The sequence below is a fragment of the Eschrichtius robustus genome, chromosome 6, assembly GCF_028021215.1.
Source record: "Eschrichtius robustus isolate mEscRob2 chromosome 6, mEscRob2.pri, whole genome shotgun sequence".
Taxonomy (NCBI): Eukaryota; Metazoa; Chordata; class Mammalia; order Artiodactyla; family Eschrichtiidae; genus Eschrichtius; species Eschrichtius robustus.
The window spans coordinates 2,632,919-2,652,354 of NC_090829.1; the positions used below are offsets into that span (position 1 = coordinate 2,632,919).

At 39.8% G+C, this 19,436-nt stretch overlaps 1 protein-coding gene across 1 annotated transcript in view; it reads right to left on the reverse strand.

Moving 5' to 3' along the window:
• The window catches only part of RARB (retinoic acid receptor beta), a 682,530-nt gene that overhangs the window by 557,941 nt on the left and 105,153 nt on the right, over positions 1-19,436 (reverse strand). Inside the window, exon 2 of the mRNA XM_068547291.1 lies at positions 13,346-13,397. The gene's annotated coding sequence lies outside the window, so the exon portion shown is untranslated. The remainder of the gene's footprint in view (positions 1-13,345; positions 13,398-19,436) is intronic.

Consider the following 19,436-nt stretch of genomic DNA (forward strand, 5'->3'; position numbering starts at 1 on the left):
CACATAGTAGGTATGCGAGAAATATTTGTTGAATGAGTAGTCAAGATATTGTCATGTACTGAGGAATAGATTATTCTGTAGAATAGGCTTCCTGTATCATTTCCAGTTTCACTCTCAACTTAAAACTTGAAAACCCAAACACTCCATGAATGATAAGAATGTCTAATTCACAGTGTAGTTGATGATAAAAAAAAAATCACAATTGTTTCCCACTTTTACTCCATATATTGAAATCATGGTTTCTAACTTGCCAAGGTCACTTACAGGCATCCTTATTTTAGGTTGTTTTCAGCATCTACTGTTCCCCCTGGATTCTCACTTACAGGAATCACACTCACACTATTTACTGCAAAGTAAATTGCTTCATGGTCTTCCAAAGTACTTTGATGAAGTATCCACAGAAAGGGGGTCCAAGGGTCAGATGAGTTTGCGAAATGCTTCACACCCTGAGCCTACTCTTGGAGGTTCACTTTGTTAAGTAACACACTTAAGTTTCTGAGAAGCCCTGTAGTAAAGAAGCCCAATGAACTCTGGTTTAACCTAGTGTTTTTCTAACTGTTATGACCATGGAGGCTATTCTGAATGGCTTTCACTCTCTTTCAGAACTAGTTAGTGTTCTAAGGTGCAACCTTGGGACAAGATCCTAAGGTAGAGATTACAAGCTACTGAGCCCATGGTATTTTATCCTTGAGTGACGGCACACACTGAGAGACAGGAGAGATGTCAGCACATCTGGCAACACTGGGACCCTAGTGCCTCCTAGCATCAGTCCCCCCCACCCCTTTTCAGTGGGCATAGTTTCTCTGATTCATTATGGCGCTGGCATTCCCATATTACTCCCAGACCATTTCAGGCATGTACATCACTTGCCTGGTCCCTGTAGGTATCTGACTTTGGAATTCTTGCCCTGCGGTATCTTAATCGTTCAGTTGTTCCTACTACGCTTAGAAGAAAAAGGAATACCAGTATTCAAAGGCCAAAAAAAAGAAAAGAGAGAGAAGTCAGTATAAGATGAATCCCCTTTTAAGCTACTAGTAGTAATTGCTATGTCTGTTGAACTTCAAGGAAGCAGTAAGAAGGAGCATATGTCAGCATCTTGGCCTCCAAATGGTGTTTGTCCCATTTTCTGCATCTGCAAATCTATAATCCTCAAAGTAATACAGGAATCTTGGGATGTTACAAAACACCACTACGAAGTGTTTCACTTGTCACTTGTGCTCCCTAGAAATGGAGCCTTACTTCTGAATGGGATCATTTCTGATTTCATTTCAGATCTTTTTAGGCTCACACTCCAACGACTGGCTGCTCTACTGGGGTCCATGGAGTTCTGGACTGAACTCTCACACTTACCAACAAAGAGCACTCGGTCTATACAGCAAGCAGATTGCCTTCCAAAGGAAGCTCTTGGCTCTCCAGAATGGGTCCTTATTTCCCCTTTTCAAAAACATCCTGCTTACTCTTTTGTGGTGATATGCTAAACTGCCCAATGTGTGACTAAAAGCGTCTTAGTTACTGAAAATAATTTATTTTTTCTAAATTTTAAAAGGGAACATATTTTAGTTTGCAAACTTTTGAGGCCATGGTGGGGGACATATTGGGGAAGATGCAAAAACCACAAGGGGCATTTGGTACATAACCATGACACAGCCTTCTAGCAGGGAAGACCAACACAGAAGCAAGACTTCTGCAAGAGGAGAGCATCAACAGGGCAAAGTGAGAGACAGCTTGTTCTGTCTGTGCTCTACTTGTGCTCTCCAAGTAGTGTATGCCACCCATAGCACGATTTCCTTAAAAAGAGTAGATTCCAAAAGCATTTGAGACATCAAGCTGGGAAGGGGGTTTTTTGGTTTCCTTTTGTTTTTACCAAAATGTCCCACACATACTTTCTTTTTCATTACCTCAGGCTAAAAAGTATATTTTGGCAGTGCCTCTCCCTAGACTGTAAAATCAGGGTTTGTCTTCTCTAAATATTTTCCAATTTGCAACTTTTGCCTTTTTAATCATGTCAAATGTCAGCATCTCATAACTCATTACTATCATCCTTCTAAGTGAACTGATTGTATTATCACCAAAAAGGATGTAAACTGAGGGTCTGGACAGGAAGTGAAAGAATTAGGTTGTAGAGAAGGAGCTTCCTGTTTGTGTTTTCCTCCTCTGGCTGCAGGAGTTTGAAGCAGAAATGCCACAAACACAAACCACCCACTCGGGGCAGACATGCATTTGGCTTAGTAAGTGTTGGTTTGGGTGTGGAGGGAAAGGCATAATGCTGGACCTTCTAGCATGTCTCTTTCAGCAAAATCCCAAATCAGTGTATCTGAAGTAGCAAGATATATATTTCTAATTTTATAGCCAAAATATACTGTTTATGACTACCAAAAGCTAGTAACAACCTCTGTTTTCCCTGACTTGATTCAGGCTTTGGGTTTGAACTGCCTGTTAACTACCGTCAACCATTCATTCTATGAATATTTAATGAGCCTCTCCTAATGGGCTGGCTACTCTTTTGCGTACTAGAGAAATAGAAGTGACCAGGTAAAAATTCTAGCTTGCATGGAGCTTATTTTCGAATGGTCATAACGCCTACATTTTATTTTTATTTATTTTTAAACTTTTTAAAAATTAACTAATTAACTAATTTTTGGCTGTGTTGGGTCTTGGTTGCTGTGTGGGGGCTTTCTCCAGTTGCAGCAAGCGGGGGCTACTCTTTGTTGCGTTGCGCGGGCTTCTCATTGTAGTGGCTTCTCTTGTTGCGGAGCACGGGCTCTAGGCGCGCGGGCTGCAGTAGCTGTGGCACGCGAGCTCAGTAGTTGTGGCGCACGGGCTTCTTTGCTCCGTGGCATGTGGGATCTTCCTGGACCAGGGCTCAAACCCATGTCCCCTGCATTGGCAGGCGGACTCTTAACCACTGTGCCACCAGGGAAGCCCAATTCCTACATTTTAGTGACGCCATTTTGTACTTGTCAGTGGCATTTAAGACTTGGAGGAAACATGGTGGACTGAGGCTGGTGAATGTCAGCAGCCCACGGCAAGGGAAGATCTTAAGAGAAATTTATTCTAGCTACGCTCTGAATGCCAACAGCCTCTGGTGCTTGCATCTTCCCCAGACTATAGCAATGAGGCAATGGAGACAAGAGTTCTAGTGCGTTGGACATTCGAAAGTACGAGACAACCATGGAGTTCCTTGCATCTCGTGCTACAGAAGAAACATGTCAGGCCCCCAGGGATTCAAAGAACAAACCTTTCCTTCCATAGGAAGGGGCTTGATCTATGCCCTTGTGCTTATCACACAGGACTGCTGTGAGGGTTAGATGAATGTATAGTACTCAGAATTGTGCCCGGCAAATATTTTTGTGCTACTAGTATTATTAATCACTGTGTCCTCACTGTGTCCTCTTGTCCTGTATGTTGTAAGTCCTAAACATTTTATACAATTATGTCTCTATCTAAAATATCTTTAATAATGGGATACTGTTGTATCCAGGTACCTCGAGGTACCTGGAGGTTGGGTCTTATTCTGATAATCTCATGTAACTCAAACAGCATCTACTGTCTTTAATACCAAGGGTTTCTAGCTAAGTGTGTATTGAATTGAATTAGAAATGTCTTTAGGGCCTCCCTGGTGGCGCAGTGGTTAAGAATCCACCTGCCAATGCAGGGGACACGGGTTCAATCCCTGGTCCAGGAAGATCGCACATGCCGCGGAGCAACTAAGCCCGTGCGCCTCAACTACTGAGCTTGTGCTCTAGAGCCCGTGAGCCGCAACTACTGAGCTCGTGTGCCGTAACTACCGAAGCCCGCACGCCTAGAGCCGGCGCTCCGCAACAAGAGAAGCCACTGCAATCAGAAGCCTGCGCGCCGCAACAAAGAGTAGCTAGCCCCCGCTCCCTGCACTAGAGAAAGCCCGCGTGCAGCAATGAAGACCCAACGCAGCCAAAAATAAATAAATAAATATATTTAAAAAAGAAAAGGAAAGAAATGTCTTTAGGTCTATTCAGTTAAGACTTCAAACAAATATCTCCCGGAGTCACTGTTATGGGTTAAATTGTGTCCCCCCGCCCCCTCAAAAAAAAAAAAAAAAAAAAGAAGAAGATATATTGAAGTCTTAATTCCTGAATATGACCTTATTTGGAAATAGGGTTACCACAGATGTAATTAGTTAAGATCACAGTGGAATAGGATGGGCCCCTAATCCATATGCCTGGTGTCTTGTAAGAAGACAGCCATGTGGAGAAAGAGAGACACAGGGAGAAGACCAGGTGATGGTCAAGGTAGAGACTGGACTTAGGGAGCTGCAAGCTGAGGAATGCCAAAGATTGCTGGCAAACGACCAGAAGCTAGGAATACACAAGGGAGGATTCTACCCTCCAGGGTTCAGCCTGGCCCTGCTGACACCCTAATTTCAGATGTCTGGGCTCCAGAACTGTGAGCTGATAAATTTACATTGTTAGAAGCCACCCAGCTTGTGAAACTTTGTTACAGCAGCCCCAGGAGACTAGGGTCTCCTCCCTGAGTCATTCATACCAGTAGTTGTGTGGCATGGGCGTCCTCACCACAAGACGCACAGTTTATTCTGTGGCTCAACATTTATACATAGAATATGTGCCACTAACAGGTCAAAACAGACTCAGTTGTCCTAGGAGAATGATGCCTTATTCATCTAAGTTTCCCTCCTTACACCTTTTCCCCAGTAGTTCAGATGTTCTTGAAGTCGGCCAGATGAAACATTCTGACAGCATACACTTAGCAAGCCACAGGGGACAGATCCAGGGTGTCAGAGAACAATCCCACGGAGATTTAGAATGCCCTCAGCATTTATATCCAGGTAGGAGACTTGGGGAGATTTTCGAGGCAGATTTTAGACGTGAGATTACCCTAAGAAGTTTCCAGGGTTTTCTTGGTGCCCTAAGAACTCTATTCAATATAAAATCATTCCTTGCTTGGGAGGAAAGATGCAGCATAAAAATTTGGTGCAATATATGCCAGTTAATTCAACAACATGTCAAACTGTCTGAGAAAGTCTTTAGAAAAGGTTTACCTTTTGTGTCACCAGGGAACTGAGTGATAGGAAGGAAAGCTCATGAAGAGGAGATTTTCTCTAACTTCTGCCTACAGTGAATAAATCAATGGTATTGTCAAGTCCCCTCAATATCAATGAGTTTATCTGATAAGCAGGCAAGTATTTACAGATGCTAAAAAAAAATCTCCAGTGTTTCTTGTTTCTCCCCTTCCCATTCCAGCCTTACTTCTTGTTTGCTTTCTGTCTTTCTACCATTTCTTTCCTTCTTCCTTCCCCTTCTTGTTCTTCTGCTAGTCTTGGCATGGTAATAGGAGGAAAGGTTTGTCTGACAGCTGCTACCTCCTACCCCTTAGCTTCTAAAAGCTATGATGAGTGTGGGGTCTTCACTTCATTTATTTATTTTTTTAAGATTTAGTCTCCATGCCCTGAACTGGGTTTAGGGTAATTGTGCGTCTGCTTGAGGGCTGAACGCAATCTCTAGCCTTTTTCATAAAGTTTATGGCCCTGGTGCCCCTTTAAAAGTCTCCTGTGGTTGATTGATGGGCTCATTTCTGATACTACTATAAAGGATTGGCCATCCCGAAGATAAGCCGCTCCTCCCCCAAGCATCTCAAGAGGGAAGGGCGGCCGCCTTACAGAGGAGGCCTCCGTTATGGATGGCGCTTCTCGCCTCAATCAGATTCATTCTTCAGCGGCCCAGGCACTGCCCTGCACTGAGGGACTGCCCCACAGACACACAAGCTCAGCCAGGTCCTTTCGTTAATGGGCGTCGGAGGATTCAAACATCATCACCGGAGGGAGGGAGAACGCAGTAGCTAGCACCCCATCTCCTAACTTGTGTTCATTCTCTTTTGGCGTCATTTGCCCAGAGGTCAGACTCACAGCGTATTGATCTTTCAGTAATTCAAGCCTTTTTATTCAATGAAGTTTTCCTCAGAGTTCACCCTTTAATATTTGTTCTTAGGTTTCATGTCAATCTGTTTTTTTGTCCTTAAGCTATCTTTCAAATATCTCTTCATGGGACAAATGTGGTGATGAGCAATTCTTCCCAACTTCTACAACTTGTACTTTCTGGGTCAAAATGGCACTTGAATTCTCAGTGAAAGGCAAAAACGGGAGAGAGGATGGCGGCGGGGAGGTAAGGGGAGGGGAACAGAGGCTGAAAAGGAGGGGGGGGGAAGGAGAGACAGAGGGAGGGAGGGGGAGGGCTGGGGATGGAGGGGGAGGGAGGAGAGGAGGAGGGATTTTAGGAAGGCTAACACTTAAATCTTAACTGGAAACTTCATTTCCTGGAGGAAGGGGAGTTGATTTGTCATTTGCCAAAAACCAAGACATGAGAGAAATCACAAAAGAGCTGATGGAGATCACGTGGCAGCCTATCAGGTGCGGTGAGCAAGGGGAAGGCAGGAATCAAAGACCAGTGCAAGCAGAGGAGGAGACGCAGGTTTGCGAAAAAAGCGTTATCCAACATTCAAATATTCACTGAACACTTTATAGGGTAGGTATGACACTATGACTCGGGTTATCAGAGCTAAGACAGTCAATGCACATAAGGAGCCCACACTTTAAGTAGTGAACTGGGCTTCCCTGGTGGCGCAGTGGTTAAGAATCCACCTGCCAATGCAAAGGACATGGGTTCGAGCCCTGGTCCGGGAAGATTCCACATGCCGCAGAGCAACTAAGCCCGTGCGCCACAACTACTGAGCCTGCACTCTAGAGCCTGCGAGCCACAATGACTGAGCCCGCGTGCCACAACTACTGAAGCCCAGGTGCCTAGAGCCCATGCTCCGCAAAAAGAGAAGCCACCGCAATGCGAAGCCCGCACACCACAACGAAGAGTAGCCCCCGCTCGCCGCCAACTAAAGAAAGCCTGCACACAGCAACGAAGACCCAACGCAGTCAAAAATAAATAAATAAATTTATAAAAAAGAAAAAGAAAACATCAGACCTGTAACCAAATAATTACATTCAATGTTATAATGTGATAAAAGGCATTTAGAGATGTTGCCAACACCTCTGTATCCATCCCTGTCTGGTTTCTTTCTTACATCACATCACAAAACAGCAAGAACAAAACAACAACAACAAAAAAAAACAAAGAACAAAAAAGTCAATGTCACCAATAACATCTGTGTTGCTAAACCCAGTGAGTATCTTTCAGACCTTATTGTAACAAATACCCGTTGACCCAATGGACCACTTCCTTCATCTTGAAACACTCTCTTCTTGGGTCTACTGCATACCACATTCTTTGGTTTTCCAACTACATCTCTGTTTCTTTTTAATCTCTTTTGCAACATCATCTCCTCTTGCCAACCATAAAATGTGATTTCGCCAAGGTTTGGTCCTGTGCTTACTTCCCTTCTTTGTACTCTCCTAGGCAATACCATTCACCCTCTGCCTTCAGTTACCTTCAGGGTGCCAAGAACACTCAAATGATCGCTCCAGGCAGAATTCTCCCTCTACAACCCAAGTGGAATGCTTGCCTCTCCCAGGTGCCCACGCAGAGTTAGCTGCACCCTTGCTGGGCACTTCCTCAGTAAGTCTGTGTCTGTCTGTATCTGCCAGTGAGGACCTGTGCGTTATTCAGCTGTGTGCGTTCAGTGTTTGACAAGGTGTCTGGCACATGGTTTGGGTTCAGTTTGTTCAGCTGGAATTGACTGGAATTAGGGCAGGGCTTGGGGGCAGAAGGCATGGCACCATTCCACATACTGGGGTGCTGCTGGGTCATTCTGCCTTGGCAGATGAGCTAAGATACCTCACTACGGGAACAACTTTTCAGATGATAATCTCTTAATTATAATCTCTTAAAAAGAGGACAAAATGTATACATGGGATTTAACATGGCTGATTTTTTTTTTTTTCTGTTATTTTTGTATTATCAGAGTTTTCTGCAATGTATATATATACTACTTTTATAATTGGTTTTTATAATTTTTTTTTTTTTTTTTTTTTTTTTGGCTGCACCACACGGCATGTGGGATCTTACTTTCCTGACCAGGGATTGAACCTGTGCCCCCTGTAGTGGAAGCACAGAGTCTTAATCACTGGACGCCCCCAGAGAAGTCCCAATTGGGGATTTTTAAAAATTTCTTTTGAGGTCTGCTCTATGTATTGATAGGGCAAAAGGGAGAAAAGTATGTGCGTGTGATACACACACACAGAGTCAGGGTAGTGAAATGAAAAAGAGGAATGTGAATTACTAGCAGAAATTCTAGGAGTTGGAATCCAAGGAGTTAGAACACGTTTTTCTTCAATAAAAGTATTGCCCGAATTCTTCAATAAGCGGTTGCCCAAACTGCCTTTGTTTCTAAGTGACTTTTAGGGAGAAATAGGACAAAGAGAAATTATTTACTCAAATGGCCTGTCACTCCTGATTTTCAAGAATTAAACACAAAAAAGTATTTTTAGATAATAAATTTGATAGTAACATATGCTCTCCTGCATTCTAACTCAGACTACAATCTTTGATGAGTAGACACTGACATCCTAGTCAAGCCGTTCAAGCCATCAAAATAAGCAACCCCTTATGAAAATTAAAATTGAATATTACATTGGAGAAATTGAAAGCATCGTTTCATCAAAGGCAATTTGTCTGTTATCTGACAGCCTTGAAAAACAACAGGAAAATTACATCTCACATTAAAATGAAAAGGCAGCAGCTTCTTTAAACATTACAGTAATAAGGGAACCTTGGGCCATTAAAAAAAACCCTGTTTATTCTATAGGCTGGCACTGTCTGACTTCTTCTCTCGATGTTCCCCTGGGGTGGGGGTGGGAAGGGCATATTTCTGCACTAGTTAATGGATCATAGAAGAAAGGAGTACCACTTTCTTCCTTTTAAAAAATTCTTCCTTTATTGGTAAAAAAAAGAGATTCTACGAAGCAGTCTCAAGGGCCATCAAAGTGGTAAAGCCATCAGGTGTGTCAGGAAAAAAAAAAGAGTGATTCTACAAAGCAATCTCAAGGGCCATCAAAGTGGTGAAGCCATCAGGTACGTCAGGCAACAGGCAGCTCCCTCCTTCAGGGAAGAGCCAGTGGTTCCCATGCCTTCCAGCCCTGAGTCAGCCCTCTGATGTTATTCCTCATGTGTTTGGCCCGTGTGAGCTGGATTCGTGTAGGGAATTCACACCCTAGATTCTCGGATATGGTACCAAGTATTATCTAACTACACATTTATTTGAGGAACTTTTCAGCCTCTGCCCACTGTGATAAGGAAAGCAGCCATGAATTCTGGTCATGCTTTGGGTGGAACAATCATGCTCATGTCTATACCTTGGTTACGTTTGTTAAATCACCAGGAGTATAACGGAAAAATTAGTCCAATATGTGGCACATCTAGTGAAAGTACTTCTATAATGCTTGAGTCAGGTTAACACTATCAGTACTACTCATAGCCAGTGCTGCTTGTGTACTGCAAAGATTTGCTTATTTTATTGCAGCAGTTTAACATCATTTTCTGAATATTAAAATACATTCAGTTTTCTTTTTAAATGGACCATCTAGAGGAAAAGCATAGTTACTAACCCAATAACTAGTTCTTTAATGCCAATATTTCAGAGAGCTCAAGTTTCACTAAAGCACTCTATGATGTACAAATAAATTTTATGCAAACCGAATGAATCTTAGATTCTCTGCAAGGGTGTTAATAACTAAAATAATAGAAAAAAAGACTTCACAATAACATAGGAGTGACTCCAGAAACTGAAAAAAAGACTTCACAATAACATAGGAGTGACTCCAGAAACTGAAAAAAAAGGGTAGTTCTAGAATAATGCCTAAAATCAAGTGTACTTAACCAATTTATGCTTTTCTTATGTTCTTCAACTAAATGAACCTCACTGATTATGACATTTGATCACTACCTTTATTTATTAACTCAGAGCTTCAGTGAGTGAAACATTTCACTTCTGAGTTCTGGGAAGACTGATCCACATGTAAGTGGTCTGCAGTTCAATTCGTGGACCTGCAAGTGCAGTGGAGTAGAGAGATGCAGAGCTCTGACACTTTCCAGCTATGTGGTCTCAGAAGCTCAGTTTCCTAAAATATAATTTGGGAAAACAACGCTTTCTTCTAGTACAAGAAATCCTAATATATAAAGGTGTTAGTTCCCTTCCTAAGTGCTTCACATACATTTTAGGTTAGCACTGGGTAAAGTTTTATCTCCTTTTATAGATGCTGTATGTTTCCTCTATTGGAACAATTAGCTACATGAATCACAAACATCCCTTGATGATACTATAAGAACATTTCAGTGAGTACTAAAAGCAGGACCCCTTTTTTGGATAGCCTACAACTTTATGTGGAAAAAAAAAAAACTAAAAATAATGCCATTTTTGATTGCTGATGTCATGGGCATTGGCAAGAATATTGAAGCTGTACATCAAAAAGATATTTTGGGGATAAGTCAGCAAAAGAATAAAGCAGAGCTCTGGAGCTCTCGTGAAATTGAGAGATCTCTTTTGTATCAAAGTATATTTATGAGATAATATTTCAACAGAAATGGAGAAAAAATGGAAATCCATTGCCATTATATTACTATTGTGTTGAAATGGCAATCTTATAATGAAATCTAAAATTCCAGCTCTCATATCCTAAAGTGGATGCCTGCTTGCTTTAATCTTGGTTATCGTTATATCGCTAAAGCAATCATTGAAATTAGCTTTGGCATTTACAAAAAGGCAAGATGGGTCTACTCTTCCCTCCTGCCTTTTCATAATCCCCTCCCTCTAGCTCGATGATGCCCTTGACAACAAAAGTTCAAGAACACCCAACTGCAACCGGACATTTGGTAATCACAGTTTTCGATAATTGAGTCTTACTAAGTCACAAAGGAGTTGTTAATTCTGGTTCAGCTCACCCAGACCACACCCTCTGAGACCTCTCAGTCACGTGACGTAAAAAGGTTTATTTACCAGTGCTTCTCCTATCTTGAAACTGAGCCTGAATGTGACCCTGTGCAAGGCCCCAACCTCGCAGGGTCTATGCTTCTTTATTTGCACAACAAGTGTCTTCAACTAGTACATAGTCTATAGATCCCTTTGAGCGCCAATATTTTATGACTGCTATAGTCTTACAGTTGTTATAGTCTTACAGTTGTTTCTTAAACTTCTGTTATTCAGAGTCCACTGGCATGAATTTTGCCTTGTTGGCAAGCAACTTTCATTCTTCATGTTATTAGTTTTATTTAGGTCAGCACACTTTTTTGTTTGTTTTTTACCTGAATAAATATGTTTAAGATGGACAAGTTATAACACTCCTATAAGTGATAAATCAGCTTCACTTACCACAAATATAAGGTAAACTGTAAAAATAAAAAGGATTGGGAAAAAAACCCACTGTAATTGAGCCCTGGTTAGATGCTGTGGCCTAAGGATAGCTGTAAGTCTCAGGACTGATCTCTTTGTTAAAAACAGCTACAGAAGACGGAATATCACCACATAGCCGTTCTTGCCAAGAGAATCAAAAGTTTTGGAGGAGACGTGAAAGGAGAATAAAATACTTTCCTCACTATAGGATTTAATTCATCACTGGTACCACCACTGATGTAGATCCCATTGCTGGGATAACTTCTGTGACTATTAAAAGGCTGTGTTACATTTCAGACTCAACTGCCCGATCAGGTTGGGCAAATTCTTCAGTTGTCAAAATATCTTGACTATATTCACATACTTATTCTCAAAAATGAACACTATATCAACTTGAATCACTTAACTTTTTTTTCCCTAAGTTGTATGCCATAGTCATTATTAGTAATACTTAATTAGTATAAAATACTTTGTTCTCCAGAATATAAACTGCAACAATAAATTAATACAATTATTCCAGTTTACATTTAAATTTGGACAAAAAGAGCTAGCTCTGAGTTAAGAAAAAGCAACAACAAAACACAAAACAGAAGAATGTTGTGCTCAATTTTAAAATATTCAGTTGAATGAAACTACCCCAGCAGAGAAAAAAAACAAATTTATCATGTCATAAAAAATACGTTAAATTCGAAATGAATTAGAAAAAGAAATACAGTTATTTGGAACAGCTACAGGAGTTCTGTTTTAAAGTAACCAATTGAACTTACCCAATAGGTTCACTTGAAGATAAATTAAAATGTGATTATAATATGAGAAATTTACAGTTAAGTAGCATTACATTAATTCCTTATTCTTTCCTAGTACACTTTAATATGTTTTTCTTTCCTATTCTTTGTACATACTTATCTTCCCAATAAAAAATAATGAATAATGAAGGAAGTGATGGGTAAATGAAATTTTATTTTCACTATAATTAGATTTCCCCTCTCAGAAATCTTCCATCTTCTTAAATCACTGTGAATTAAACTATAGTGTTTCCTTTATTGCAAAATTCCATGCAAAGCATGCTAATCCTTTCTCAGGAAATCTCAGGATCATTCTGGTATAGTTGTGTTTACCCAAACTTTGCTAACAGTTTGAGAACATGATTTTTAAGAGGATCCACACAAGTCTTGGACTTGCAGAGGTATCAGTAAATTTGGGCAATTCTTCCTTGCCCGAGTGCTTCACCTACATGAGTACCAAAATTCTGCATTAATCCCCATCCCGGGGGGAAGAGAATTCTCTCATGAACTAACCACTGAATTACATAGATTATTTCATTTAGTTTTCAGAATAACCCTGCAGTCTGGGTATTAGTACCCACACTTTACTCAAGAGACCAGTGAGCCTACGTGCCTCACCCAAGGCCACATCTAATAATGGAAACTCTCAAGCTCAGTCCCCTTTCTCTCTATACCCAGGGCATTCGTCATGCTTCCTCCTCAGACATCATGGTTTTCCAAAATCACTTTCCTTCTTTCTGTATTTCAGGAGTTAGAAAACTATAACCTGTAGCACAAATGTTCCCTGCTGCTTGTCTTTACAAAGTTTTATTGGAATACACACCTACGTGTCTACTCTTTTGACACAACAGCAAAGCTGAGTAGCTGGGACAGAGACTGTGGGTCCACAGAGGCTAAAATGTTTATTATTTGGCCCTTTCCATAAAAGGTTTGCCAGCTTCTGCCCTATTCCATCTACATGTTAGCTGAGAGAAAATAAGACTATCTGTACAAGATGTATGTAAAAGAACAATCTGCAGAAAGATTTATATATATATAGTATGACTCTGTTTTTGGAAAAAAAGTTAACATTTGCTTCTATGTATACATATAAATACTTGCAAAGTTCATATGCCAAACTGTGGTTATATCTGAGGCATCAGATTATATAGGGAAACTTTCATGATATTTTAAATATTTAAATTACTTCAATATCTGCTTATTTGAATTTCTTTATTTCTTCTTTCTTTACTCACCAGGTGTGGGTCCTCAGGCAGTTCCCTTCATCTCTGCAGGGCTCTATTTTATCTGTAAAATGAGGAGCTGGGTTAGGCAATCTTTCAAATTCCTTATAATTCTAACCCCCCGCTGCTGTATTTAATGCAGCCGCCCAATTTCCTAGGATCAGTTAATTTTGATAACTACCAATCATAGGGAAAGATGTTTGCAGGGGAAGCCTATAATTTAAAATTTTCCATTTGTCATTTTTATTAGAAGGAACCTTCACAGACAACTCACTCTTCTCAGACCGTTTCACTAGAATCTCTTTCACGAGAATAGTCACAGGAATTCTAAGATACCACCATATTTGTAACTCAGTCTAAGATTAATTTCTCATCAGAGAGCATAGCCAACTGTGATTCGTGGGGACAAAGGTTCTCTACCCCGATTTCAAGTTTGTTTTCTCTAAACATGATCTTTTTTGGCTCTCATTCTATGACTTATGTTTGCATTTGTAATTTGTTGACTTGCTTTTGTAAAGAACATGACACTGAACTTTGTCTTCAGAATGCTCATATCCTAGAAGTTCCCATTTCCTCTAAATTTGATTTTGTTTTTAGTTTTATTTTAAAAGCAACGTTACAAATCTCGAAACATCATTAAATATCTATTCCAATTTTACATCAAATATGAAGTACAGAACACATTTTTGTAGTCATTTTGCGACGAAATTACGAAAGTTAAAATCAAAACAAGTACCCAGTAAAAGTGACCTATGGAGAGGATGGACACAGTCCCAGCTAGTGGAGGTGTACATCAGTATGGTTTTCTGGGGGGATATTTTCAGTCATATATCCAAAGCCTCAGGAGTTTAGCCAAGAAATTTCACTTTTATGACTGTGCCCTAAGCAAATGATTAAAAATAAGGAAAAGGTAGGCATCCCACTATTTATAAAAATGAAGAACTAGAAAACAAATGTATGTAAACAGTGGCTTGCTTAAGGCAACTGAGATGCCAAGAATGTTATTAAGTACTATGCAGCCATTAAAATTATAATGTAAAAACAATGTATAAAAGATCATGGGGAAATGTTGGTTCTAAAAAGTAGAAAATGGCTGTAAAATAATGCATATAATAGGATTCCATTTCTTGTGAAAATGTATATGTGCAAAGATTTTTATGTATGTCAGAAAGCAACTGGGAGGATTCCAGCCAAAATGTCAATACTGGCTACCACTTGGTGAAAGAATTATAGTAAATTTTTGGATCTTTCGGTAAATTTGCAATCTTTCTGCATTGACCACATATTATATTATCATAAGAATTATTTAGGGGCAGCAAATTATAGTTATAAACATAACTTTAAAGTCTCTAGGTTATGCCTACCCATATGATCAGAACTTTATGGATTCAATCATTTCAATGATTCAGGAAGCATATCATTTTAACTGAATCTAAGTAAACAGCTTTTATCTAACGCACAATCACTGATTTTTAAAATTTGTATTGAAGAAAATTAAAATTAGGATAATGAGCAAGAAAGAGGAGAATAAGATCATCAGATCATCTACCCCTTCACTTCCCTCTCATTCTCTTTCTTAGGGCTGTAGGTCATTCACTTCTGAGCTCTTTTTAAAATAACTTGTAATATTGTACTTATTTGATTTTTACTTGGTTTCGATGCACCTGCCGATTCAACTGTAAGCTCCGTGACGGCAGGAGTCATATCTTTTTGCTTCATTTAGCACATATCTCATTAAATACTTCAGCGAGACTAGGTAAAAGAACAAAACAACTAAAGCTTTGTAACATCTTAAAATCAAAAGTCATTAGATTGGTTGGTCGGTTCCTGTAATCTCTAATGGCCCAAGTTTGGCAAAATGTTCCCCGCAATTAACCTCTTGGAACTTACAGAACCCAACCACATGAAAGCAGAGCGTACTATATCAACGTCCAGTGTATTTATGGACACCAAGACCATCAATCTTGATGATCTAGGGAAAGTTAATCTTCTTTACCTGCACTGCCCATTATTTAATCTTATGCCTTTAAAAGATTACATCTGATAAATCAGCCATAATCAAAACTTTGAACGCCAAATATAATTAACCAGAGGCACCCCAGTACCATTTAGGTGAAAGTCAAAGTGCAGGAAGTTCACACTGAGAATGTTGCAATCTGAGTGGAATGGAAGTGCATGATTAGACATTGGTCAGCCATGTCTAGAGAGGAGAGTCTAATTCAGGAAATATTACGTGTGTACGTGTGTGTGTGTGTGTGTGTGTGTGTGTGTGTGTGTGTGTGTGTGTGTGTGTGTGTGTGTGTGTGTGTGTGTGTGTATAAAATGCTGATTGTGCAGAACTCTGTCTTTACATCACCTATAAAGACAGGCTTCCAAAGCAAATTAATAGTGTAAGCAACACGTTTTTCAAACAACTCTTTGTGTGAATCATTTTTTTTCTAAACAATAATTCAATTTCATGGAGAGCTTTTCTAAAGGACTTTCTTTGTCAAGCTCTGAATACACTGTCTTTGGTAAAAATATTCTATTTCTTTAAAACTAATTGATAGCTGAGCTTTCTCCATTGTTTGGGCTAGTCTTCCTCCAGTAGGTGGGAATGAATAAAAGTTCATCATCTCCTTAAAATATAAAAGCAAGCACAAATATAATTTAAAGGCCAAGAAACTGAAACAAGAGAAGTTCTTCTCATTTTTCCTTTGAAGCTGCTCTCAATACCATAGGATCCACGAATGAGGAAGCCTTTCCTACACCAAGTGTTCAAAACAAAAATCGAAGGGGAAAGTTACTCAATTATCCGGTAAATTCAGTCAGTGAGGAAAGCCAACCTAGACTGAGGCTCGATTTTAAGAACCGATTTTTGCTTATGATGTTTCTAAGAGATTAGGGATTTAAAATTCAGTCTCTAGAGTAAGCATTTTTGTTTTAAATTATAAGTTATAAAATAACTAGGAGATCAAAACCCAACTCCCATTCTCAAATGTAATTTGAAAAATTATGGAGACAACCACAAGTCACTTAACAATGGAATATCTTACTTTAAGTCATAATCAGTACACAAGAGTGCTTATTGCAAAAGATCCCTAAAATGTCTCTTCCCTACTGGTTTATAACTGCCAGTGGGACTGGTTCGCATGTTGAAGGCAACAAGCATGGAAGTTTCCGGCAGAAAGTCTTATAAAGCTTAAATGTAGCAGTGGGACCATTCTGACTCAGCCCATAAGCTTCAAGGTTAGAAGCTAACGTTTCAATGATCTACCTGATCACCAGTGGTGAATCACTGCGGAAACTTCAACAACGTCCTGGTATTTGGGCTAAATGGTGGGGAGTGCCACCATGAAATACTGCTTCATGGAGAGCTAACAATGAAGGCTCATATACTAATGATATGGTTACTTCAAGGTTTAGTAATTTGTTCTACATTCAATCAATTTACATGGACTTTATAGCTGGTTATTGGTCATTAAGGAGATTTTTCCCTCAGGATTCTCAGGAGGGTCAAAGGAAGAACTGCACTGAGACAGTATTTTATTTTGTATGTAAAGACAAATAACACTATATTTTGTTGAATAATTGAAAGAATTCTATCCTCCTAAAATGCTGATGGCAAAACCCTCAGCCAAAAGAAGGGTTTAATTATCTTCCCTGAGATGCACACAAGCATTAAACAAATCAACAGGTATTAGACATATACTGAAAATTCCATCACAATATAACCCGATACTACAAATGGCATTATTTCGTTCTTTTTTATGGCTGAGTAAGCAACATGGATGGACCTACAGATTGTCATACTGAGTGAAGTTACAGTCAGACAGAGAAGGACAAATATCGTGTATCACTTATATGTGGAATCTAAAAAAATGGTACAAATGAACTTATCTACAAAACAGAAATAGAGTCATAGATGTATTGATAGTAAACAATCTTATTGGTGCCAGGGGAGAAGTGGGGGATAAATTGGGAGATTGGGATTGACATATACACACTACTATATATAAAACAGATAACTAATACACACTACTATATATAAAATAGATAACTAATACACACTACTATATATAAAATAGATAACTAATAAGGACCTACTGTATAGCACAGGGAACTCTTCTCAGTACTCTGTAATGACCCATATGGGAAAAGAATCTAAAAAAGAGTGGATACAGGTGTATGTATAACTGATTCACTTTGCTGTATACCTGAAACTAATACAACATTGTAAATCAACTATACTCCAATAAAATTTTTTTAAAAACACCCTGCTACTAAGAGCATCTATTGCTCTGAGACAGAGTCCCCAACTTTTAAACAGGTGGCAAGAATCTAGTAGGTTCAACCTTCTTCTCCCTTTATACCTGTTTTCTATATTCTGGAAAGTTTTCTATCAATGTCCAAACCATATTTTTGCACATATTAAGGTCCTTTATTTTAGACATTTGGTGTTGCAAACTGGTGAGCTACAAGGTCAAACTGTGCACACAGATATGTTTTTGAGCCAGTACTCTTTAAGGTTGAATTTCAGTGCTTTTAGATGGGTCTATCTCTTTGGCTTCTCAGAGGCTCCCCTCTCCCCCACTGCCAATACCAGCTATTTGGAAGCTTTCTCACACTGACAGTGCCTACCCCGCCTCTCATGGTTTGTTTTCCTATCTTAGGAGAGTGCCTAGCATGTGTCAGTCCTCTGCCACCAGGCTGTTGCCAGCAGGAAATTAATCTCTTGGCCCCTTTGAAACCTCTTCCTGCACATTGGGCTCTGAATCAAGAAAACTGCCAAGAGGTGGGCATGATTCCCAGGATGATGATATTGATTATTTACTGTCACCATGGACTGGTAAAATTAAACTTTCTTCCCATAGCATTTAATGATAATCATGGAATACTGGACATAGCACTGCCCACACCCTCCTAGATCCCTTTCGGAGCTTTGCACACACCAGCTCCCCAGGTGTGTTCGTTCCAAACAGCCAGCACCTGTGACTCTTTGTGGGCTGATCATCAGATACAGGAGTAATAAATATGGTGCTGTGACTCCGGGGTATGTCCTACATTAGTTCCAGAACTCTCCAGCAGGACAGGACCTAAGTTACTCTCCAGCGCACTTTTCTTGATACGACCCCTTTGTTAGTCTCCTTCTCTTTCCTGTCCTACCCCTCCCCAGCTCTTCCTCTTACTTCCCCCCAATCCTCACCATAAGCTCTGCTTCTGGGAAACCTACTTAAGATAGCTCATTTCCTAAATGGGAAAGGACTCTTCTAGAGACCCCGTAGTGTTCCCATAAAACAAAGTGACTCAAGTTGGAACTTCTGTGAGTTTACAATCTCTGTACTATCTCTGCACATGCAATGCACTTTGAATTGTCAAGGGCCCTCAGTACCTAAATCAGTTACCACAAGGATGCTTGAGGCTGACAGCAGAATCATCCATCAAATGCATGCCTGGTACTTGGCAACAGGTACTTCCATGACATGCTAAGTTTGCAATAATGTGCAAAAATTCCTGATGCTGTCAAGGAACTATGGGACACCTTACCAGTTCGTCTCTCTTTTTTTTTAATTTACCAAATGACAGGATTAATTTACAAACTGAAATCTCAAACCTCAATATGGTTGTGAATTTTAACTTTGGAATCATATCTCTGAAACGCTGACTTTTAATTTGTTACTCTTGAGAATTGCTTTTTGGCAAAAGCAGAACGAATAAGTGTTAACGATGTAGACTTGGGTTCAGAAACGGGTGTTATGATTTTCTAATACATGAAGTATTTAAAGGCTGATGAGACAGTACATTATATCTGCATGGTAATTTAGTTCAGAGGTTCACAATTATTTTATTTTCAATATTAATTGCTTTTGTCTCTCAATAAATGACTCTGTAGGAAGTGGAATTCAATTTCATTCATTTTCAATGATTGAGATTGCTTTGAACCAGCTCAATAACTCTCACTCCTCTTGGCCTCCGATATATTGCTGGTGGTAGCACATAAATAATCTCAGTTTTCTTCTTAGATTCCTAAGCAGAGCTGGCTTTTGGCAAAAGAGCTAAGGAGACACGGTTTGCTGTCCACGCCCCAGCCCCTTGCTTTATGGCCTGTTCAGCATCCACAGTC